Here is a 25,562-nt window from a genome sequence, read left to right as displayed (position 1 = left end):
ATTTAATGTGCAGTGGTGTTTTGCCTGCATGGATGTCTGTGTGAAGATGTCAGATCTCTTGGAACTAGAATTACAGATGGTTTCTTTTTTCTTTTTCATCTCAACAGATGGAATAGGCTGTTTTGATTCATCTATTCTGGTCAATTCATAGGTCCTTAAATACTGTTTCTCTTACCTCTCTTGTTGGCAGTGTGAACCTGAGAGATTGGGGCCTAAAAATGAGGTGGACTAAAGTCTCATTCCATAGACATCTTTATTCAGGCCATCAGAGAGTTTATATTCTGAGAGTATTCTGAAGGTTAGACAAAGTCACAGGAGCAAAGTTCACCTGAGTTCAGGCTCTGTACAGTCAAAGGGCAAAGTCATGTAACTTTAAGCTGTATGTAGTCAGGAGGACAGCTCACGCTTGGAAACATCATTCTGAAAACTAGTGGATTAGATGGCAGGGGGTCTAAGGTAGATGCATTCCTGTTTGTTCTACCTGGCAGGGGCATGAAGTACATTCTAAGAATAACCCATGTTATGGAGGGGCAGAGATTAAAAGACTTTTGCCTTCTTTCCTTGGCATATCTCATAAGGTCTCAGAAACCTCCTACTCAACTTCATTCATGGACCACATTCTGACAATTTCAGACTCTGCTTAAGTTGTAGGATTGTTTCCAGCAGTAGAAGCTGCTTTAATCTTGTCTTTTCATTCTGTTATCCTCCCATCACTGTAGGAACTACAGCATGTAGTTAAAGCCTGTATCCTTTGTTATTCACACTCATGCATAATTTAAATTTTCTGGTTTTATTGCAGAAGGAAATAAGCAAGCTAATGCATCAACCTGCCCTACTTTTTGCTTCTCAAGAACAGGAACATCAACACCAGACACTAATGCTGACAGGCTTCATGTACCGTACAACATCCCTCTTAGACAGGTAAGACAAACGGTGTGATACTGTCTTAGTTGTGCTCCCTTATGCTGTCGTATTCCTGTAGCTGGAATTTATCCCACAGGTAAAAATGCTGATGAATTATGGAAAATAAATGTCACTCACTTTGCTCTTGTGCCTTGGATGCCTCACCCGCACATTTGCATTGACATATATTCTAAACTTTTTTGGGGTATGCCTCAGTTCTCGGAAAACGCTTCTGTAATATGTTCTTTTCTTGCACAAACTCTTGTTGTTGTGGGAATACCTATTTCTACAAAAATGGACAATGGCCCAGTCTACTGTAGTAAAAAATTTACAGATTTCTGTAAAGAACGGAACTTCACCATGTTGCTGGGTATTTCTTGTAATTTTTAAGGTCAGAGTATAATTGAAAGAGCACATAGAACATTAAAACAACATTTATTTAAAAAAAAATAAAAGGGGAAGCACCAAGAAAGGGATTTTTTTGTACTTTCCTTATTTACGCTTAATTTTTGCTCAAAAACATTTCTCTGCAGAACATTCTGAACTGGTTTTAGATAGGCCTGTGTGGTTTTATACATCTTGATACTTGAAAGCACAGCTGTCTGAAGAAAATCGGGAAGGGGTCTGTCATTGCAGATGGATCCACTGAAACATTATGATTCCTTTTCAGCTTCTTTGGCTCTGGGCCATCAAAGGACAGTGGCAGAAGGAGAGGAAACAGCAAATCTCCAGCTAAAGGGCAAAAGGAGATATCGACCATATTTTCAAAAGTCAAGTCTGCCCAACTGCCAAGTTAAGGCCCTGTGTACCAAGAGAGAAGTTATTCTATGAAACATACACGTGTCACCTGAGACTCTCTTTCTGGAAATGCTATCTTCTATGACATGAGCATCTGCGGTGAGTGCCTCTTTTGGTCTTGTGTTCCTCATCCCCCTCTGTTTCAGCTTGTAGGCTGGGTTGATCCACCTCCGATTGTCTTCACTAATGAGTCTGTATTTATGACTTGACTTGGGGACTATAACAGACTCAATCATTCATCAGGAGAAGGGACTGCATTTAATTTTTTTTTTCTTGGGACTTAAATCACTTTCTATTGCATAGGAAATTATAACATTTGTATTCCTATAAAAGGAAAATACAGACTTACATTCTACAAGATACCAGAACTGCTAATCCCACGGCTCTTTCCTCAAGCTATTCTGTAGATTTTTCTGATCAATATAATAATGTAGCTGATTGTCTTAGTTAGGGTTTTATTATGGTGAAGGGACACTATGACCATGGCAACTCTTAAAAAGGCAAACATTTAACTGGGCTGGCTTACGGTTTCAGAGGTTTAGTCCATTATCATCCTGGCAAGAATCATGGCAGCATGCAGGTGGACATTATGCTGAAGAAGGAGCTGAGAATTCTATGTTTTCACCTGAAAGCAGCAGGAGACTGCCCCACTAGGCCTAGCTTGAGCATATAAGACTTCAAAGCCCATCCTCACAGTGACACACTTCCTCCAATAAGGCCACATCCACTCCAACGAGGGCACACCTCCTAATAGCACCACTCCCTATGGGCCAAGCATTCAAACATATGAGTCTATGGGGGTCATTCCTACTCAAACCACCGCACCAGTAGTACTGGACATAGCTGAATCCTATTCTTGGTGGCAAAGTAGTACACACAACATTTTTACTGTTCTAACATTCATTATGTTTATATTTTGTTATTATGTTTATAATTTGCTTGCTCATATTCATGCATTAAATGACAAATCTATCTATAACACCTCAATCAAAACCACTCTGTCTATATGTGATTTTTAAAGATAAAAAAGGGGACATGTTGGAACATAGTCCCGGAATGGAGTCATGTTAGGAGAATTCTGAATGCTTGTTGGAACACTCCAAGAAAAAAAGAAGAGTCTTGTGACCTCTGTTTCTTCAAAATATGGTGAGGGAGGAGGGGGTCCCTGGGGGTCCCTATAGGGAAGTGACCCACTCAAAGAAAGAAGAATGAAAACCTGGTGCAGATTGACTTCAGCAACCTGGATCAGACAGGTGTCTAATGACAGGTGGTTTATTCCCACTGTCTTTAAACTCAGTATAATTTTGGGGGAAAATGTTTCCTGGTGTAACACAAACCCTCATACACAAGGAAAGGTTCTGACCAGTTCACGAACCCCAAAAGACAAGGAATAGACAAACTCAGCTGTAAAGACATGAGGTTCTTTTTTATTGTAAATTATAAGCTGCAGCTTGGGCCCACACACCCCTACCGCCAAAGCCAAAGTGGTGGGAGCTGAGAGCTTCATGCTCAGGTTAGTTGGGTGATTTAAAGATTCTGGTCCCTCCCAGCATGCCCAAGGCAGGGGCAATTCCTTCCTGGCAAGCATCTATTGGTCAAAATGCTACATTTTGAATTGATTGGCTATAAGGAAGGTCCCCAGACCATAATGACCTGGTGTCCTTCCCTAGGAGGATGGGCCAGTTTCCTAGCAACTGTATCTCTAGTGGGTGGGGAAAGAATGCAGTAAGGCAGTCCTTCCCCTCAGGGCATTACTAGACTTCTCCACCCACCTAGTTCAGGCCTTAATTAATAGCTGATAATTTTTAATCTTTTTGGTCTCTCAGAAGCATCATTACATTGAGACTCAACTCAGGGTATGTCTCATTTCTTTCGTGAAGATGGGTTCTAGAGACAGGCTACCTCACTAGGTAAGGGCCTAATGGTCTGGTCTGGTTTTGGTCGTATAAACCGTCTAGAGGACATTTGGGTTATTACCCGCCTCTGCTCCTGGCTGTGGGAGCTAGGCATGGCCTGGCCAAACAGATAACACAGATCACCAGGACATTAGTCACTTCCAATTCTCAGCTTTCCGGGTGGAAGAACAGGTTTTGTTAGCTTGTTTGCTTGTTTCTAACATCTTTCCCATTGGAAAGACAATCCTATGTGCCTAACACTCTGTGTTTCTCTGGAGAACATGGAATGTGTTTTCCTGTGCCTCTCAGGTGACTAAGGTAAGAGTGAGTTTACTTCAGATTACTTACGGTAAGAACCAGAACCTACTGTCTGCTTACGGGCTGCAGCACTTACAGGGCAGAAAGAGAACAGGGAGAAAATAAAAACATTTCCTTTTATAGCCCACGGTTTGCCGTTGCTAGGGGCAACCAGGGAGTGGTGAGTTAAAGAATGTCAGATGACATTAAACATCTCCAGTGCTGTCCTTTATGGGAGTCAACTGGACCGGGAGAGCCGGGATCCAGGAAAACAAGCTATTATGATTCTATAAATGCAAATTACTGTACTTTGGGAATTATGGTGATTTTAACCAAAATGGAGGAACTTTACAAAATGGATTGTGATAGGCGTATTATAACAATGCTTGTATAACAAACAGAACATCTGTAAGTGTTACAGCTCTGAGAAGAAAGGTATCCTGGCAGGTGGAAGCCAAAGGATGCCACCGCAAGGTCACACTGCACCACAAACCTCACACAAGAGATGTACTGGGGAAAACACAGGAGGGTGGTCCGGTGAGACGCTACAAAAAGCTGAGCAGGGGGCAGGCTTTATGTGGGGCAGTGGTCCTCAACCTTCCTAATGCTGCAACGCAGTTCCTCATGTGGCGGTGACCCCCCATCATAAAATTATTTCTTTACTTCCTCATAACTGTAATCTTGCCCCTGTTATGAATTGTAATATAAGTATCTGATAGGCAGATGCTCTTTGTCAACCCCTGTGAAAGGGTCACTCAACCCCCAAAGCGGTCACAACCCCAGACTGAGAACCACACTGCTCTAGGCTTGGTGGGTGTTCAAGTCCGGAGCTTTTCTTTTTTTCTTTTTACCTACAACATTGAATGAAAAGGTGAAATAAAAGGAAGAGGACATGACTACTCGCAAAGCATGGAGATTTATATCGTCGCTGTAAGGGAGAAAGCAGGCAGAGGAGAGAGTCCAGGTTGAACATGACCAGCTGACTAACCCAGACCATGAGAGGAGCAAGAGAGGAGCCACCGACCAAAGCCAGGCCAAGAGGCCAAGAGACTGGCAGAGTGAAAATGGCTGAGTCATACAGGGATCAGGATGGGGTGAGGGAGGCAGACGCCCACCCCCCATCCCCCACAAGGAAAGGTTTAGGATAGGGGGCAGGTTGAGAAGTGCTGAGAGGACCCACAGGTACTGAGTACTGTGAGAGCTGGTCAGCCTCCACTTTGTAATCTTATTACAAATTAGAAATTTTACTAGAAATTTTGTTCATTTAAAATATTTTTCAAAGCCTAGTGTGATGACTCTTTTTTGAAGCGTCTCGCCGGACCTGAGGCTGCCACCCTCCTGTGTTTTCCCCAGTACATCTCGTGTGAGGTTTGTTGTGCAGTGTGATCTTGTGATGACATTCTTTGGTTTCCAACTGCCAGGATATATCTTTCCTTTCAGGCGCCTTTAATCCCAGCACTTCGGAGATCTGGTCTGCATAATGAGTTCCAGGACAGCCAGAGATACATAGTGAAACAATGTCTCAAAAAAAAAAAAGAAAGAAAGAAAGAAAGAAAGGAAGGAAGGAAGGAAGGAAGGAAGGAAGGAAGGAAGGAAGGAAGGAAGAAAGAAAGAAAGAAAGAAAGCTGATACAATTTCAATAAATAGACAACAATTGCATCTGTAAATGTCATGAATAATTTTTCTGATTATAGACATACATTTATAAATTACAGAAAATAAGATTTATGTGTAATTAGATTGACCAAATGTAATTTTGGTCTACCATTTCCAAAATGCAGTTTTTAAGAGTTTTATATTCATACTTTCTGATTTATTTTCAGACAGTAGGAACAAGGCTAACTTTGAAACACAAAACTTTAAGCCTGGTGTGGTGGTGCAATTAATCCCAGCATTCAGGAGGCAGAAGCAGGCAGATCTCTGAGCTGAGGCTAGCCTGGTCTACAGAGTGAGTTCCAGGACAGCTACGACTACACAGAGAAACCAGGTCTTGAAAAAACAAAAACAAAAACAAAGCAAAACAACAACAACAAAAATCCCAATAAGACTTTACTGTTCCCTGTTTCCTGTTAATTTTGTCAGGCTTTTTAACAGGATCAGGACTCATTTAAATGTATGCATAGGCTGTTGCCTTTTAATAACTTTGGCTCTGGTCTTGTAAGCCCATCAAAAATATGACCTATACTTATGCACCAGGTGATTACAGAAACGATTTTCAAAAACTTAAGAGATGTATCCAAAATTTATATTTTAGGGATTTTTTTTTCAGAGATCAAAATTTATTATGCCAATGAAATACCAGAACCCAACTTGTGTGCCTAAAGCAATGAAACTTTCTTGAGGATAGTGCCTTCTCTTAGTAACAGAAAAAAGGAATTGGCTTAGAGCAAGATTTTATACTTTGTCAAGATAATTTTTTATCATTTCTGCCAATTTTGCCAAACTTTTGACTAGTTAGGAAATTGTGTCTTACAAAGTCAAGGTTCATATGTACCTGTTTATGTTAAAGTCTTTTAAATTAACATTTTATCAACAACCATCTTAAATTTATTTTAGTACATTTAACGTTCTATGTATCCGCACCCACAAATGTGTAATATCGTGTATCTAAACTTTACGTTGTATGCAAAGTTTACAGAGATAAAACATGCATGCAAAGTAGCCAGTAACTATTTTGTACACCATGCCTTATAATTGAACAGTGAAAATCTTATGACATTCTCTCTCTCTCTCTCTCTCTCACACACACACACACACACACACACAAGATCTCACTGTGTAGCTCTGGCTGGTCTGAAACTTTCTATGATTGGATCCTATTTTGTTTGGATAGCTTTTTCTTTCTGATACCCCTCCTTGTCTTCCTACATAGGAAAATAAAAACAAATGAAACAAACAATGTAAGCCAGGCAAGGCTTGAACTCCTCCTCCCTCTGCCTCCTTAGTTCTGAGATCAAAGGCTACCACAACTAGCCATTTCTGATATTTTAAGTAAGTATCATGTGGACAAAAAACTTGCCATATTCGCAATCTTACCATTTGAAACTTTTGTGTATATTTATTTGTCTTAACTAAATACATCTTCATACTTGTATAGGTGAGATCCATTTGTCCATCAGAAAATGTAACAGTGGTCCCTGGCATTGGTCTCTGACTTTTTAGAGGTCTAAAACTGGATTTCTGTCCATGTTGTGGAATGATTATCCTACTGAGCCATAGATTCTGAATTTTGCTTCAACAATAGAAGCTGAATTCCTATGTAAGTCCTGTGTGGTTCTCTGTAATCGTTGCCGGCTCCTTTCTTTATGTGTTAAATGCATATAAACTGCCTAAAAGGTAAAGCTTGGGGAAACGCTTTTCCAAGTTGATATCTCCAAACTACACTGTTAATGCTGCTAATCTTTCCCAGGTTGTGCTGAACCTTGGCTATTCTCTTTAAGCAAGGATATCTGGACATATTTTAACCCTGTGCATTCCAAGCAGTGTTTCCTAATTAATAAAGATTGCTGGACATCATTCACCTAAGACTTCGTGCGTCTGTGTCATACTTGCTTTCTTTAAATATTTGCTCTTATTGATTGCATTTTTGAGAAGCTTCTTGATTGTTGTCTGTTAACATCCTATGGAAGTACTTTTGATAGAAAGAATCTGAATAGTATTTGCAAGATGACAGGCGATAGAACAGCACCCATAAGATGCACAGAATTCAAGTAAAAGAGCCTCTGTATGTGTTTAACCTAAGGACTATCACTTCTATACATCAGGATTGCTTAAAGGACTCTATTGGCACTAACTACTTGATATCTGCCACTAAAAACCCACGACAAACTGTGACAGCTCTCACCCTGAAGTTAGTTTCAGGCTTGTCCTGCACATTTGTGGGAACTCTGGGAAGACACCATGATCACCCATTATGTGCATCTTCCTGAGTCAACAAAGTTCCTTCCAATCCAACAAGCCATGGGGGTGTTGACACCTTCACCAGGCTGAGCTGGAAGCAATGTTTCTTATCTGTCTTCTATTTATGTACAGTTGTTCACAGCTGTCTGTAACTCCATTTCTAGGGTATTCAACGCCTTCTTCTTGTCTCTGGCAGGCAACAGGCCCCCACTTAAGACACATACATACATATAGGCAAAACACTCACAAAATAAAAATAGTCTTTAAACACATACACAAGCACAAACATATCAAATACCTTGATTTTTTTTTTCTCAGACACAGAATTTTCAATGCACTTGTCCTTGATGGGTTGATCTGTCAGAGGAGACTAGGTTTCTAGTATGGCCACCAGAAATCAAAGTCAATGCCACATCTGTCACTGTGATAAGATAGGCAAGTACTGAGGAGGGGCCAGAGGAATCAAAATACAGAAGCTGTGATTAATGCTGGGGTCACGATGGCAAAATAAGACACCCTCCAAGGATAGACACGGCATACTGCAGATGAGTGCATGTGTCGTTTGTTTGTTTGTTTGTTCTGCTTTTCCAAGACAGGGTTTCTCTGTGTAGTCTTGACTATCCTGGAACTGTTCTGTAGACCAACCTGACCTTGAACTTAGAGATCTGCCTGTCTCTGCCTCCTGAGCGCTGGGACTAAAGGTGTGCATCACTAGGCCTTGCCTTGTGGTTGTCTTTAAAGTAGCCATGATTTTGTGGGATTGTGAGGGGAGCAATAAAAGTTTTTCTTTGTTCTGTATTAGTCTTTTGACGACGTCTTTCTTGACTTTTCTAAAGTCGTGAGAATGCAAACCACTATGTTGAGGTTTGTGGCACAGGGCAAGCAGATCCTCAAGGTGAAGGACACTCTGGTTGTCCTCGGTGATCTCATAGCCAGCAGTTTTCAGCGTACTATGGAAACAGCTCACTTAATATAATGCTGTGTGCATTTGTTTAGAGAACAGAATGCAGTATCAGCCTTCACGCCTATCAAAACTGAAAGGGGTAAATAGACCGTGAAAGTAGAAGTACTATGTAGCATAATGATGTTGATAGGAATTTGACAGGTAAAATGCTTCCTGGAAAAACTGTGTTGGTCACCTGGCAATGCAGAACAGATAGGAAGACCTAGCAGGTTAATGCATCAGGTCCTGTCTCCTGCCAGGAGCCCAGGGATTGGGTGCCCCTGAGCCTCTTAAGAAGCTTCTGTCAGAGAGCCACCCCAGCCTTCACAGTCTCAAGGCTCCAGTGAGCGTATCCGCTTCAGGTTCATGACTTTGGTGGCTCCTTACAGTCTTGAGGTCCTAGCTGGCTGTTGGGCAGACAGACATGTTCACAACCCAACACTTGCATTCTCTAGAGGAAGAACTAGGAAGGAGCAAAGGAGAAGAATAGAGGGGGAAATCCGAAGAGAGAGAAAAAAAAGCAGAGAAAGGAGAAAGAGAGAGCCTTTGAAAGACAAGGGCTCACCTCCACTCCACCATTTGACAGTCACGATGAATGCTCAGACTCAACGCCATGTAATCCATTAGAGCTATGACTCTTTTTCATGCTCACCTTGTCGCAAATTTGCCCACAGGAACAACTTCAAGGCAGCTCCTGCATTCTTTCGACACGGTCCCACCGTTTTTACACAGCCTCATTTCCTTCTATCAAATGCTTCCAAATAACCATGTGCTTTTATCGCAGACATGGATTTGCCATTTCTCCAAGGAACTTGGGCTCCTTTCAGGAGGGAACAGATTTCATCTTGAAATCTGTTTCTGAGGGGGAGGCATGGTGGCTTTGATCTCTGCTGCTGCTGCTGCTGCTGCTGCTGCTGCTGCTGATGATGATGATGATGATGATGATGATGATGATGATGATAATCAGTGTCTGGGGAGCAGGTGAGATGAATGTTTTGGTTACCGTATACTATTGTTTCTAAGATATTTCAGAAGTCAGAGACAGACAAGTAGAACTTCAAAGGTTCATGGATTATCCTATCTCCAATTCCAATCAAACCAAATTATAAAAACCTTCTTAAGTGTCTCTTCAATGTGCATCCGCTTCTCCCACAGCAAAGAAAGAAAAAACAGGAAAAAGAGAAATGCCTGGTTTTCTCTAATGAATAATGCATGTTGTCACTAAGCCAGGCAAACTGCTAGATTAATTCACCTCCAAAGCACCTTTTTCTTTCTTTTCAGCTGAAACTGCAGGACACCAACAGCCTAGAAACACCAAGATAAGACCGTGAACCCTGCAGCCATAATCACACGTCCGTGTAAGTGGTTGTTTCAGGTAGATTGTCAGAGCGACAGGAAAACGAACTAGTATGTTTGTCCTGCAGACAGCTAAACTCAAAACAAAACATCATGGCTCTTTCCTATTAGCACAACTCCTCTGCTTTGAAAGAGGAGTTATGGGTATGTGATCTTTTCTAAATGAAAAAAAAAATCTCTTTATAACCATGGCACAAAAATAATATTCATTTAGGTTCATTTTTTTCTTTTTGTTTTCAATTTTAAAAATTAATTTATCTCTCTTTTTTTTAAGTATTTAAAATGTTCTTATGGTTCCAAAGCCAAAACTACCTAAAAAAAAAATCCGTATTGTATCTTTGTCTCTTAATCCTGAGTTCTCCATTCCAACTGGAGAATATTATTATTATTATTATTATTATTATTGTTATTGTTATTACGTGTATGGTTTAATTGTTTTAAAAAGTAAACAAACATATTTCTCTCTCAGTATTTCTCATAGGAAAGAAAGCATACCATAAATACGCTCTATTTGCCTAACAATGTAACCTACAGCTGATTTATACCTGTATTTAAAGATAATCTTTATGCTTTCCCTTTCTTTCTTTTTTTTTTTTTTTTTTTTTTTTTTCTTTTTGAGACAGGGTTTCTCTGTAGCTTTGGCTGTCCTGGACTTTGTAGTTCAGTTGACCTGGAATTCCCAGGGATCAGCCTGCCTCTGCCTCCCTGAATGCTTGGATCAAAGGCGTGCACCATCACACCTGACTTAATCTTCGTTAATCTTTTTGATTTGCTATAACTTTTTTCCATTGCTGTGACAAACAGAAAGTGCTTACTGGGAGAATAGTTTATTTGGCTCAGAGCTTTGAGGACATCAGTCCCTCCTGGAGGGAAAGGCAGGGTGTCTGTATGGTTCTGTCCATGGTCTTAGGAGCTTGCAATGTGGTTTATTCCCATCGTGGTGCATCAGGAAGCTGAGACTTTGGATCAGAACCATAAGTACACACACCCGGCAAGGCCTTTTCCGAAACAACCCACTTCTGTTAGCTAAGATAGAGTCCAAAATGTTTCACAACATCCCAAAATAATGTCACCCACTGAGGTAATGACTAGATGCAGTATTCATACGCAGGCATCTGTTGGAGAAATTTCCATTCAAGCTATAACTTGTGTGTCTCCACTCCTTGGAGGTGACACGGCTCATCTAATCCCGCTGGACACTTAAGTTATTCTGGGTTTCCTGCTGTTGCTGTTTCCTTGTTCGTCTTGCTCTGGAACATAGACCACCTCTAAGCCTTGTGTGCCTGAGTCTCCATTTATCTAAGGTATATTTTGGGGAAGCATTCCTGAGTTTGCGATTTCCTCGTGGTTAATGATGAACATCTCCGTGTTTTTTTTTTTTTTAATTTATTTATTTATTATTTATACAGAGTTCTGCTTACATGTATACCTTCATGACACAAGAGGACACCAGATCTCATTACAGATGGTTGTGAGCCACCATGTGGTTGCTGGGAGTTGAACTCAGGACCTTTGGAAGAGTAGTCTGTCCTCTTAATCTCTCCGTGTTTTTATTGGTCACTGTATCACCTTCTTTGGAGAAGCGTCTATTTAAACCTGAAGTGTTGTTGTGGAGTTTGCTTCTTTGATTTTTATGGTTTTGATTATTTTTTCATTGAGTTTTAGGTGTTTATAAATTCTGGATATACACTCCTCACCAAATAGATGATTCCAAAATATTTTCTCTCACTTTGAGCCGCCCTCTTACTACTGGTAGCAATTGTTCAATGCACAGTCTTTTATAAAAATAAAGTCTAACTTGTCTGTTGTTTATGGTGCCAACACCTTGGAAATATTCAAGAAATCATTGTCAAATCCAAGTCAGAAAGTTGTTGATCCTTTGTTTTCTTTGAAGTTTTTATAATTTTAGCTCATAAACACAGGTATTTGATCCATTTTGAGTTAATTTTTGTCACATATTGTTTTGCATTTGGATAGTGTGTTTTTTTCATTATTATTTGCTAAAAAATCTTTTAAAAATCTAAATAAATAAATAACTTTGGAAAACATATCCTTTTCCTATATGATCTAGGCACCCTTGTTAAGAGTTTCCTTAGTTAAGGGTTATTTCCAGCTTTTATTCTATCCCATTGTTCATTCATCCTTTTGTCTGTGTTGCACTGTTTTGATTATGTAGTTCTGTCACAGATTTTGAATCAGGTTGTATGAGACCACAAACTCTTCTTTTTTATTTAATCATTTACCTAGAGCTTTACCATATCACCTCCTCTTTTGTGGGATTCCCTGAGTTCTGAGGGGAGAGATTTGATAGAAACATCCCATTTAGAAATGTGTGTTCCAAAGACTCCCTCTCTAAGTAATGACTAGATGTGGGTCTCTGCATGTGAAGGAAGGAAGGAAGCAAGCTTCTCTGATAATGATTGGATAAGGCACTGATCTATGAGCATGGCAGAATATCATTAGGAATCATTTTATTAATATATCTATTTTAAGACCAGTAGTGTTTGGCTTTACTCTAGGCTATCTATTCTCTGGTTCTTGGTTACCCAAGCAGTGTGAGGTATGGGTTCTGTCTCATGGAGTGCACCCAAAGTCAAATCAGACATTGGTTGGCTTCTCCCACAAGTTCTGTGCCACCATTGCCCTAGCATATCTTACAGGCAGGACAGATTGTAGGTCAAAAGTTTTTGTGGCTGAGTTGGTGTTTATATTTCTCTTTTGGTAGCTTTCAGAGTGCCCTTCCATACCATTGACACTAGAATGTAGGCACCAGCTTGACTTCTCTATTGTTCAATTAGTTGTGTGGGTGTTGTCTCAGCAAGTATGATTTATTTTGTGTTCCTGGACCTTTAAAGAACTCTATACTCTTCACTGTCTTGGACTTCTGGGAACAGGAGAGTATGTAAAAAGTCAGCAAAAGCTGAGAGCTGAGAGTAGTAGGATTGGGCAGTAGGCAAGAGTAGGGTCTACGCACAGAAGAACAGGGTCAGAGAATACAGCTGATGCAAGGGGAAAGAAAAGAGAGTAGGACTAGAGAGAAGAAGAAAGAGATCGAGCAGAGTGAAAATAAGAGACAGTTGAAAGCGAATTAGCATTGGTGGCAGATGAGCCAAGAGAAACCGAGCTGAGCCAGTGAAGATATTGAAGATATTGTTAAGATGCAGAAGAACTCACTAGAAATGCACAAAGTAGCTAAAAAGGAAGGAAGGAAGGAAGGAAGGAAGGAAGGAAGGAAGGAAGGAAGGAAGGAAGGGGAAAAAAACAACATATGTAGATCTTGAAGACCAGTAACACCCATCAGACTAACCTCCAACACAACAACCTGGGTTGTTTGGGGCCAACAGTTCACTTGAACATAATCCAGTCCTTCTACTGGAAGACTCAGTAACAAGAGATGGCCAGTTGAGACTCTGTAGCCCCCCCGACTATTTGGAAACCTCATTAGGATCACCTTCATATATTTTAGGAAGTTTCCCCGCATCACATTTTCATATAATCCCTCAAATGCCTCTCAATTCCAGCTGTCTCTTCCTGCATTCTCTCCCTCTCCCCTCTCTCCTCTCTTCCTCCCCACCTCATCCTCCCATTCCTTTCCACATCCACATTGGTTTATGTGTAAAATCTGTTTCTCCTCCCAGGACTAGCTGTGTGTTCTCCCTAGGCTCTTCCTTTACACCTAACTTCTCTTGGTCTACATTGTAGCTTGGTTATAATTCAGTTAATAGCTAATATCCACATCTAAGGGACTAAATACCATATTTATCTTTTTGGGTCAGGGTTACCTCACTCGGGATTGATTTTTTTTTTTTTTTAAAACACCTGAATACTATTCGGTTGTGTAAATGGGCCACATTTTCTTTGTGCATTCTTCTGTTGAGGACATCCAGGTTGTTTCCATTTTCTTGCTATTATGAATAAAGCAGCAATGAATGTGGCAGAGCAAGTGTCCTTGTGGTAGGATAGAGCAACACTTTTGGTATATCTCCACAAGTGGTATAGCTGGATCTTGAGTTACATTGATTCCCAACTTTCTGAGGAACAGCCATATTGGTTTCCGTAGTGGTTGTATAAATCTGAACACTAGCAATGGAGGAGTGTTCCCTTGCTCCACATCCTCACCAGCATTTGCTGTCACTTGTGTTATTAATCTTAGCCATTCTGACAGGTGTAAAATGAAATCCCAAAGTAGTTTTGATTTGCATTTCCCTGATGGCTAAGGATATTGAATATTTCTTTAAATGAAAACCATCTATTTTCAAACAAGAGTTGAATTCCAGTTGCATACGCAGTATGATATAAGATTATCTATGTATAGATTTTCAGTTACCAACCCCTTTGTTATAAGTTTTATGCTAAATTTTTGTTACAGGTTTTTAATTTTATTTTCCAGTTTTTTAACCATTTCCAGTAAACTTATAAATTTTGAGGTACAGAAAGTTTATGTAATAGTCTTACAAATCTTGAGATAAACTCTATACTTTAGCAAAAGTTTTAGAGAGTTAAATATAACCTCCCCAAAAGTATGAGTATGAGTTGAGTTGTGTGGCAATAACTCCAATTGAGAATAGCTAAACAATCCACATTTTTAGCTATTTTGTTTTTCTCTGTCATAGGTCATTGGCCACAACAGAATGACAGAGCCAGCTTTCAATCAAGTAGGACAGCATATATAAAACAATGCTTTACTGGTATCCACACCCAGAAGATGGTCCTGGACCTGGGCCCTATGAGGTGGGACTGCGTGAGGCCAACTGAAGGCGGAGTTTTTGTGCCCATGGGACTCGATGCTGGGGTTGTCTGCATTGTTCTAACGCAGTGGTACAAAGGCGGCAGCTGTCGGAGTTCCAGAGAGAGCCCTGGTTAAAGACAGAGGACACTGCAGGAGGAAGCTAAGACACGTGCCAGTGGGTGGCACCCAGGGCAGCTGAGCTTGCACTCTTGCGTTCTCCCTAGACTACCCTCTTACTCTCTCCCTCACTTATGGTCCGGCTCCCAAGTCCGAAGCAGATTTATGGGCACATCAGAAAACACAGATCACCAAACAGTAACTTAAAAAGACGGAGCGTTCATGTAGTGAGAGGACACGCCTGCAGTGGCCACCTTCATGTACCCAACAGTTCCTAACCAAGGGGACAAGAGAACATCTCTTCTGCCCAGAGACTGGGTTAGTGAGGGTGTCTGATCCACCCTGACCTCTCCAGATTGTCTAGATGGCAAGACCAAAACAACTTGCCAGTTTGCAAAAGGGCCACGTTGGACTGGCTCCCATTTGGATCCCAGGCTAGTGATAGTTAATTTGTGGCAGCCATGATCTCAGGCTCCCCAGACTTCTAAGTCTACCAGGGGCTCTCTGTTGAAGGCTCCCTCGGCAGCTAAGTCTTAGGGCTTTTCCTGAACCCTTGGCCCTGAGTCTGGGGTCTCCCAAGGGTCTCACTGGGACCTCCAGAATGTTACAGAGTTTGAGACAGATCACCAGGGAAAGATCCCCAAACAAAACAAAATTTAAGTTTAAAAGACAAAAAAAAAAACAACAAGTTTATTTTCCTAATAGCAATATTGGGACAGCCTCTTTGCCATATGACAGCTGCTGCAAAAGGAAAAGACTGTGGAGGGAGTTTTTAAAGGAACAAACTACAGATGTCTGAACGCTGGGGACTTTTGTTTGTTTGTTTTTCGAGACAGGTTTTCTCTGTGTGGCCTTGGCTGTCCTGAACTCACTTTGTAGACCAGGCTGGCCTTGAACTCACAGAGATAAACCTGCCTCTGCCCTCTGAGTGCTGGGATTAAAGGCGTGGGCCTCTGGGTACTTTTGTTACCTGAGGCATTATCTTATTTTTTTTTCTTCTGAGCAAGCAGTGGTAGAGTCTGATAGTTAACATTACATTTAAGGTTTTAATAACTATTATATATGTGTGTGTGTGTGTATTCCAAAATGCCTCTAGCATGTCAACCCCTAGCTTGTACAGACTATACCCCGTTAGCTTGCTTCCTGTTTCCTAGATATTAAAGACTATTCTTAAATTGACTGATCTTGTCAAATTTCTGCAAGATAGTAGGCCATAAGACTAATTACTATTTATGTTTTTGTAATCAAGCTTTCTCCGTTCAAAAAGACAATTACAAGGCCCATACTTTTAACTTTATGGTTTTTTGTTTTTGTTTTTGTTTTCTTTATAAGTTCTGGGCTGATATGGCTAGATGCTGCATCTTGGGGGTGCTCTCAATGCAGTCCTGGTGCCAGGTGCCTGGTGCTGGCATCTAAATAAAAAGCCTCTTTTCATTAAAATTTATTCATGGTCATGGTGAATCTCTGAGTAACCCCAGTCTCATAACAAAATGAGATTATGGAAGTCGACTGAACATCTGGTTAATGTTTCAGATAGCAGTTACACAATAAGGGGAAATGAGCTAGGTGCCTCTGACATCAGTCTCCTCTTTAGATTGTTGTCAAGACTCAGCTGCTGATGGGGCTGACCTTAGGATTCTGGTCTAGACATCCTGTGGTTAACAGTTCTCAGACTAAGCTTTAAGTTCCGGCTGACTCCTGCATGTCCCTGCCCCCTCTCTTTCACAGTACCTTAATTCGAAACTCAGTTTGAAAGGGAGCTAGTGTGTAACCATTACAATAAAAGCTGTAAACAGAGGAAAGGAAACTCTTCCAGGGAACTGATTGGTTGGCATGGAAGCTGGAGAGGGAGCCCCAGGGGTCTAGCTTTCAGGAGCTGTCACCCATGTTCTGGAGAGCAGCTCCAATGATACAGCTGCCGTTCTGCGTTCTTCTAAGTAAGTCCTCAACCCTGTCCCTATAAGTAACCCCAATAAGCCCATTGGCATGCCAAAGTTAAACTTAAGTGCAATCATCTTTGGGGATGCTGTTGGGAGTACCCTATCTGTGGTACACAGCTGTTTGCTCTCATTTCTCCAGGAAATATGTAGGATGTGGCTCTTTTTTTCTCTCTCTCTCTCTTTCACAACTGAGATTTTATTGGCTGAGGAGTAGAGTACACAGACATTTCAATTCTTAACACAAGTACCCAAACTCTGAAGTCACAGGTTGTGTTCAAATGAAGAGACACATATCCGTGTTCAGGTACCCAAATGAAGAGCTATGTGCTGTCTCTCTTTGAACCTATCCCAGTGACATTCCTGCCTCAAATTTAACGAGTTTTCCCTAAGACCTCACATAACAACCGAATACTCGTAATCCTCAGTTCCACTGACTCACAGTTTTATTGCACATACAACACATGCTCAAAATTTCCATCTTTCATAGTACATTATCACAATTGCTAGGAAAATGGACAGTCATGACCAGAGAGATGTTAGGTTCTGACAGGACAAGGACCAACAAGTGGTTTTCTTAGGAAACCACTAAAAACGAGAGACCAGATATAACTGAAACTATCCCAGACACAAATGCATAACTGAGGCTCCAAATTGCCCTTTGGTGTGCTTTGTATTGTAGGATAAAACTAGCCCCCTCTACGGAATGTTATGGTGACCCCCAAGACAGCCACAGCCTCTCCTGATTCAGAATCCTGCTATTTCCTGGTTGTACCAAAAAATAAACAACCAGCAAATGATTTAGCCTCTTTAAAAAAAAAAATCACTTACACTTAAAAAACTGGGATGAAGTGGAATTCCCCCCAGCTCTTAAAAATGTTGCTAGAGCTACTAAAAACTCGCATTTACAAAACAGTTAACAAGATTATTCGTCTGGATTGTACAAGAACGGAGGCATGGCCCACTGACAGACGCTAGTCGGACTTGGCATCTTTTTCTTCTCCGTCAGAGGCTGGACTCTGGTTCTCTCCATTTTCTGAAGGCAGATCTGCAGTGTGCTGGTCAGCCACGTCAACCTGTTTGCCCTTTGCTCCCCTCTTCCCTTTTGTTTGCACTTTTTTTTGGGGGGGGGTCTGAAGATTTATCCCTTTCTGTGGCCTTTTTCAGCTTTTCCTCCGCGGGAGGGGCGCATGCGCTCTGCCTTCCCTGTGCCGTCCTTGCTAACCTTCCTCTTGTGCATCGAGGCGGCGAGGGGTGGGAGATGTGGGCATCATCAAACAAGTCACAGAGCTGCACTGTCTAGCCGAACTGTTGCAGCCCGACCAAGATGTGGCTTCTCGTGGTCTCAGTGAAAAAGAAAAAAAAATAATTTGTTTATTTTTTTGAGCACGGCCTCATGCAGTCCACACTGGTTTGGAACTTTTGATATCGACAATGAGGACCTTGAATTCCTGATCCTCCTGTCTCTCCTGGGATTACAGGTTTGTGCCACCATACGTGGATTTTTATGGCACTGGAGATGGAATCCAAGGTTTCATGCACGCTAGGCTAGCATTCCACCAACTGTAGCTCCAGCCCCCATTCTGAGACTCCATGGCCTGCCATGTTGGATTAAAGGAGAAAGATGAATCAAAGAACAAATGTGGGGAGTTGATAAATGATGCTGCTTGGATCAAAGGAGATTCAGGAAAGCCATCATGGAAAACTATGGAGATTGGCTTTTGCGTGTGAATCTTCAGATGTACCCGATAAATGTCTGAAGGAGGAAATACAGGCCTGGTCTGTAGCCAGCTTACTTGGCACACTGCGTGTCTAAATAAGAAGCCTGGCACACGGTGCTCCAGAAGGCAGAACCCTGAATTCTGATACAGCTTGAGCGGGCTACGGTGGCAGGCCTGAGTCTGTACCTTCCTTGTCTCCTTTAAAGTGCTTCTTCCACAGAGAGACCCCGGTGGTAGTGAGTTCTCTATCCAATGCAAGGTGACGTGCTAAGCAATCACAGCCACTAGGCTTCCACTACATAAGTGGTTGGTTGCTTGCTCGCATGCAATAAAGACAATAAAGTAGTTGCTGTTCTCTGAAACTATCTCTGGAGTAGTTTCTTCACCTCACGCCCTTTATTGACATAAGGCTATTGCAATCTTGGGGGACACACACAGACACACACACACATGCACACACACACACGCATAAATGTTAACAAGGACAAATGTCTTCACATACCAAATGGCAAGGACAGTATCTATCAAATCCGGTTGATTCGTTAATAACCAATTGTTGCCATACAGGTGAATATTTTGTTAATGGTTTAATGTCAGGTTCCTTTTAGAATCACGCCTGCATGATTCTGTAACCTAAAAGAAGGAGGTGGGGGAGAGATTGAAGACACTGCCTGCATTTGCATAGGACGGCACCATCCATCAGTCCAGCAAGACAGCAGGCCCTGGAGAAAATGCTCAAGAGGATGAAATATGAAGACAGTCGAGGAGGAAATATAAGAAAGCAAATCGTCAAGTAGGAGTACATCCCAGCTGCTTCTAAAAGTAATAAATTTTCAAACTTTCCCATCGAGTGAAGCAAGACAGGGTTACAGTGAGATTTTGGAAAAACACATGTTGAATAATTCAACTGAGCAATTAGCAGCAGCCTTCACTGTAGATTAGAAACCCTATCTGGAACCCATCCTAGAGTGGAACAGGGACTGCACAGACTCAAAGTTTCTGTTACATTTCAATTTTCATGTGCAGATAAACCTAAGGCTAAAATTTATAATATTTTTAATAAATGCACTTGATAGCTTAAACTTACAAATAAGCACACGGCTACTAAACTCTTGATCATGTGTTTGAAAACTGCTAGTACGTTTAGCCATCGGGCTGATACAATACTTGGGCATGAAATGTGACCTCTTGGTGCCTGCTTTTCTTCTGGAACCTGTAGGTAACAGTGGATTGTTCATTTGGTTTGCCTCTGTGAACTATAACCTGTCTTTAAGCCCCATTAAATCTCAGTAAGATCCATGCATACCTATGAAATATGTTTCAAGTTGAGGCAGAGCGATGAGGCCCTGGTCTCTTTCCTATGATAGCTCATCATGTCATGACAGACACCTGTAAAGAAGTGCTCAGAAAAGTGAGTTAGTGCTCTGCATTATAGCAGGGCAGGGCTGTATAGTGGAAGGGACCAAGAGCAACAGCTAGCATTAGAATTAAAACGTGGATATTTATGCCACGGTCTGAAGCTGTTTAAAGCCGGGAAATCTGATCCTGAAGTCAGCATCACCTCTTAAGAGTCCCTTGGTTGAACATATGGTAGAAATCTTCTCCTTGGGTTGTGCTATGCCCATGATATTGTAACTCCCCCCTACTGAGAGGCAGGATCGATTTGTCTGTCCCTGGAGTGCAGAGAGATCTTATAAGTTGCTCCGACACATAAAATATTGTATATATGACCTTTGGGGGTTGGTCTGGTACTATGTATTCTGATGCTAATGACTGCCCCCCCACACACACACCAAGATCTAGTTGCTGCCCAGAGAAGCAGACACTCAGGTACCTTAAAATGATGTTTGTAACCCTGCCTGAAAACTTATTCCTGTTTGACCAATAAAAAGCAGACATATCTGGGCAGGGCAAATGGGGTAAACTTGGCTAAGGTTCATGGGCTTTGGGGACAGGAGAGGATCATGGGAGGATCATGGAAGAGGGGGAGGAAGGAAGTGGAGAGCAGCCATGGGTGAGCGTGGAAAGACGCACATCACGGCCACGGATGGAAGAAGGGACCCAGATGAAGAATAAGCAAGTATTTTTGGAACTATGGATGGGAGGTAGCCTGGCATGGGGCTGGAGGTAAAGGAAGTTTAGAGGGTTAATACCTGCGCTGCTCTAGGTGAAATAAGACAAATCTAAAGTCTAACAGGTGTCTGTGTCTTTATTGATTGTGAAAAGTTTAGATAAAACCGCTATAATAATCTAAGGGCAAATAATAAACATTATCAGCCCACTACCATTGAATTAACAGCAACATATGACCACATGGTTTAAGAAGTCCACCTGCTTCTACCTGTACTCTCCTGGAGGTGGCCAAAAGCCAGGTACCTTATCCTACTGGAGAGTGAAGGCTACCCAGTGCTCATAGCTACGTGAGGCCACCTGTGTCCTTCAGCTCAGCTGATTCTCCAGTCGATGGAATTGCCTCCTAGTACGTGACATTCCTGAGGTGAGCCAATGTGTAAAGGGAAAGGCTTTCGTTGGCTCACAGTTTTCGGATTCTTCATGTATAGTCAACTGGCCCCATTGCTTTGGTGCCTGTGTCAAGGCAGTACATCACTGCAATGTGGGAGAGAAAAGCCACTCACATCATGACTTGGAAAAAAACCTGTCATTGGTACATACTGGGTACCAAGCCTTTAACACTCACTGCAGATCTAAACCACAGCAGAAACAAAGCCTAAACTATTTACTATCTAATCCTTTAGAGAAAACTTTTTCAACCCTTGAATCCTTGAAGTAGAGCATAATTTTGTTGAATGAGCCCAGACAAATCCAGAGAAACCACACAAACAACTCTCAGAACTGAAAAGGATGATGATGATGAGTTTTTTGGCCTGGAGACTGAACCTAGGAACTTATGTATGCCTGTTGTATGATGACACTTTTCCTGGGGAGAAGCAGCATACATCTTCTCACTCCAGACATTGATTTCTCTACAGACCAGAGCACAGATACCAACAGAATCCAACCTGATGAATGAATCACTGAGTCTTTTTGGAGTTAATTATAGGAGCAGAAATGATTCAAAGCTACATCACCAAGGTCCATGTGGGGCACACTGCTGAGCTTGCTCAACAGCTTGGAGGGTGTCTTTCCAAAGACTGGTGACTCTGGTCTAAACCAGCTCAGCTGGTTTCTGCTTGTTCCAGGCATGTTGGCTAGCCTCAGAGTTCTCCTTGCTGCTGGGGTTGTCTGAGAGTCTTCTTTGTAGCTCAGTTTCCTTCCCTCTGAGAAGGGCTCTCAGCTTTCATTGCTGACGCTGGCAGGGAGGGGTCTAGTGAATCTAGTCAGGCTCAGGTACTGCCTGAAGCTATGTTGAAGCTGTTTACCTTCTTACAGGTTGGAATGTTCAATTTCCAAGGAAACTTACACAGCAATGCCAGGTAAATACTCTACCACTAAAACTATTATCAGATTAAATTAATATTTGTATAGGCAGCTAAACTTTGGGATGGCTTATTCCAGCACAGATAGCTGAGTTCCCAGCCTTTAGATACTATAGGAAAGAGAGAGAGATTACATGTTAAAAGCTTCTGAATGTCATCTCCCATTTTTCATTTTGAGAACTTAATTCCCTTGATCTGAAGTTTCTGAGTCTCTGTGTTCTAGAGAGTTCTGGAAGTGAGCTTATGTACTTACTAGTTATTCAAGGATCATTAAAAAAATTGGAATGAGGTGTTGTAAGTTTCTTAAAATTAAAAAGTGAAAATCTAATATTAATATCCTCAAGTCAAACACTGAGGTCTATCCCTTTCTTCAGTATATTAGTCTCTTTGCAGTGGAGCACGCCAACTTTGTCATTAATAGACCATTCCTCCATGAAGTGAGCTGTCAACCCAGGTGGGTGAGGACTGGCAGTGATAAATGGATAGCAGGGCAGCAATCACTTTACCCTTTGCATTGGGTACCTACTAAGGCGGAACTAAGAAAAGAATCATGGCTATGATTCAGATCCAAATGTTTACACAATGCCAGCTGAGTCCTGGATTACACTACCAATATGTCAGCTTTTCTTGTGTTCCCACTTCAATCTTCAGTCCATCCCTGTTTCCAGAAAATGTTCTAATCACCACAAATGATTTTAAATGTCTTTGTTCTTCTTTTCTTTTGCAGCAAAGAAAGAGCTGATAAGAAAGAAACTGTTGAGCCGAGGGATTAAATAAACGGACTGATCTTGATTTTGAACTAAGAATCAATATAATCAGTTCTACAAATCTGAATTTATTTTTTGCCTATGCCTCTGGTATCTGCTTTCCAAATTGTGCTCCTATTCTTAGCTTCATCTTCTGGTGATTATGCTTTTGCTTTGGATCTCTTCACTTTGGGTCTTGGACAGTCTTCTGCATTATGGGCGCGTGCATGGGTGTGTGTGTGTGTGTGCGGTGTGTGTGTGTGTGTGTATTTGTGCGCGGTGTGTGTGTGTGTGTGTATTTGTGCACTCACATAAACACCTGTGCTCTTAGAAGCCAGAAGTTGTGTTGCTTAGGCACTGCCTACCTTGACTTTTTTTTTGTTCGTTTGTGTGTTTGTTTGTTTAAGCAGGCTCATTTGTGGCCTGGGACTCGCCAATGAGGTTAAACTGGCTGGACAGCAAGCCTCAGGGTTCTGCCAGTCTGTTTCCCTAGTTTTGGGATTTAAAGCACTTAAAAAAAAAAAAAAGTGGGATCTGGGAATGCCCTTGCTGCACAGTACTTTTTCCAATTGAGCCATCCACCTGGAATCATATGACTCTTAGATAGTTTTTATCGTGTCTTGGACTCCGAGAATATTGGCTCTGATGAAGTTCGGGTCAGTTGTCCAGGGTAAGTGTAGAAGAATCTAATCTACGTGCACAAGTGAAGACTACCAACAACATCCTGACTGGACTGACTTGGACTGAAAAACTGTTTTCTTTGGGAGGAAGATTTCCAACGTCACCTTTGCCTGTGGAATAGATGATGTCTTTTGAGAGTTCCCTTGCAGGATGGAGATGGTCATTGTTATTATATTTACAGACTTGGCAGAGCTCTTGCCTAGCAGAACTTGAGATTTTAAACAGATGTGTGCACACCCATAAGTATTTCTGACATAAGTCAGCAACCAGAAGATTGAAGTAAAAGATTATATAATGTTGTGAGGTGTGCTTAAATCCAACTTAACTCAAACACCAGGTCAATGGAGATGACAAACATTTATTGTAATCAAGCTGTTACTAATCGATCAAGGCCAAAGAACAGACTCGGGAGCTGAACTGTGACCCTGAAGGAACATTGTACAGCAGGTTAAAGGATGAAACCATACAGCAAGGGGGAGCTGGGTGAGCTGTAGCATTGTCCAATCATATTTTGACATAATGGGTTGAGCAAGGTAGTTTCCATCATTCAGGACAGAAATAGGTTTCTGGGCCTGGGAACATGAATTTAATCTGACCCTGCCAGAAAGATGGAGAAGTTGTCCTTGAGATGTCTAAACTCAGACAACTTCTCCTTACAAGTTATTCCTGAGATGTCTGGACTCCAACAACTGTTTCTTTACAACAGAAGCTGTTTAGCTATTAGGAAGTCCCCAGCAACCCCTAGGGCATGGGACCTTGAAATTAGTCTGAAAACAAAATGGTAGTACTTAGAAACTTAGAATAAGTTTCTTTCACTTGCTCTCAACACAGTCTTGATTTCTCTCCATGATTGAAATGGCTATGGGAAATTTGACCATATATGCCTATGTTAACACGGGAAACACTTGGATTTTGTCAAATCTGAAAATGTACATCACAAGGCCCCACAGAGCACCATTGCTTCTAGTAGAAGTATCCATGGAAACTCTTCAGGAGGCCCAAACTGCACAAAACACAGGTCTCTGGGAGCCTTTTGAGTAAAGCTACTCAATTTTGATGTATCTACTGCTAGGCTATCTGAAGTCATAGGTGCCAGAAAAATCTAGAGGCTTATTATGGTATGTATCTAAGCACACAGGCTTGTTTTCAAAGTCTCCTGACAGATGTCACAATTTCTTGTACTGAAAACTCACAGCACCTGGGGACACAGTAAAGGGACAGCTGATCAAAAATTAGTTTGGCCACCAGTATCAGTGGCTTTCAGTGGTGTGCCCAGTGTCCTGGTGTTCCTACAGTCTCCCTCTATCCTGACACCTCCTCAGCAGGTCTCATCAACAGAAATTATCCTGTGTGTGAGTCTTAAAGGACTTTGTTTCTCTTGCTCACTGACTTGGCTCCAGTGACAATATTGGGAGTGTTACTGCCTTATCTACACACAAGTCTTAAGTACTCTCTGTTCTTGAAGGAATTTAAACATGCTCTCAAGAATTTTCAAAATCTTCATTTGACATTATTACCTACTAACCACTAAGAAGAAATATTCTCCATCCTTGTTTATAATGGAAAATTTTGGAGACCATCTCTCCTTACTTCAGTGGTATTAGTTTTAGGACAACTGAGATGGTGTCTAAGATTTCATATTCTCCCCCGTGGGAAACAATACAAAGAACACTACAGAACGTATGAAGGAGTTGCACCGTTATTATATCAAGCTTCTCCTTCCACTTAAATTCCAAGCTAAAGATAAGTTAAATCACACTGGGAGGGCAAAACATCAGACGAGCCCAGCTGAGCAACTTCCAAAAGTACTGCTATGAAAACAAAACAGGTTGTGCTAGAGGCAATACCCGATCTTGGTTAGATGATCTTTCTAGGAAACCACTATGACTTTTCGAATTATATTGATATAAAGTTCTAGTTTCTCAAAAGCGATAATGCTGTGTAAAAGGTCCGGGAAAAGTAGGGCCAGTACAGCAACACCCAGCTCTCATGACCAAAGGCCGCTCCCCTCCTCTCCCCCAGGGAGAAATCATTTGGGTGGCGCCGACTCAGAAAGCAACAGGCCAATGGATTATTTCTAGAAGCAGTTGGAGGCGCGCAGG

The 25,562-nt window shown here is 41.6% G+C and overlaps 1 long non-coding RNA gene across 1 annotated transcript; it reads left to right on the top strand.

Moving 5' to 3' along the window:
- Positions 1–1,595: 1,595 nt before the first annotated feature.
- Positions 1,596–16,269, top strand: LOC132652230 (uncharacterized). Its single transcript, XR_009589710.1, has 4 exons — positions 1,596–1,800; positions 9,521–9,717; positions 10,018–10,094; positions 14,706–16,269. It is a non-coding gene; the product is annotated as an uncharacterized LOC132652230 (long non-coding RNA).
- The last annotated feature ends 9,293 nt before the right edge of the window (positions 16,270–25,562 follow it).

The sequence above is a fragment of the Meriones unguiculatus genome, chromosome 2 (assembly GCF_030254825.1).
Source record: "Meriones unguiculatus strain TT.TT164.6M chromosome 2, Bangor_MerUng_6.1, whole genome shotgun sequence".
NCBI classification, from domain to species: domain Eukaryota; kingdom Metazoa; phylum Chordata; class Mammalia; order Rodentia; family Muridae; genus Meriones; species Meriones unguiculatus.
This window is presented reverse-complemented; position numbering and strand designations above follow the sequence as displayed.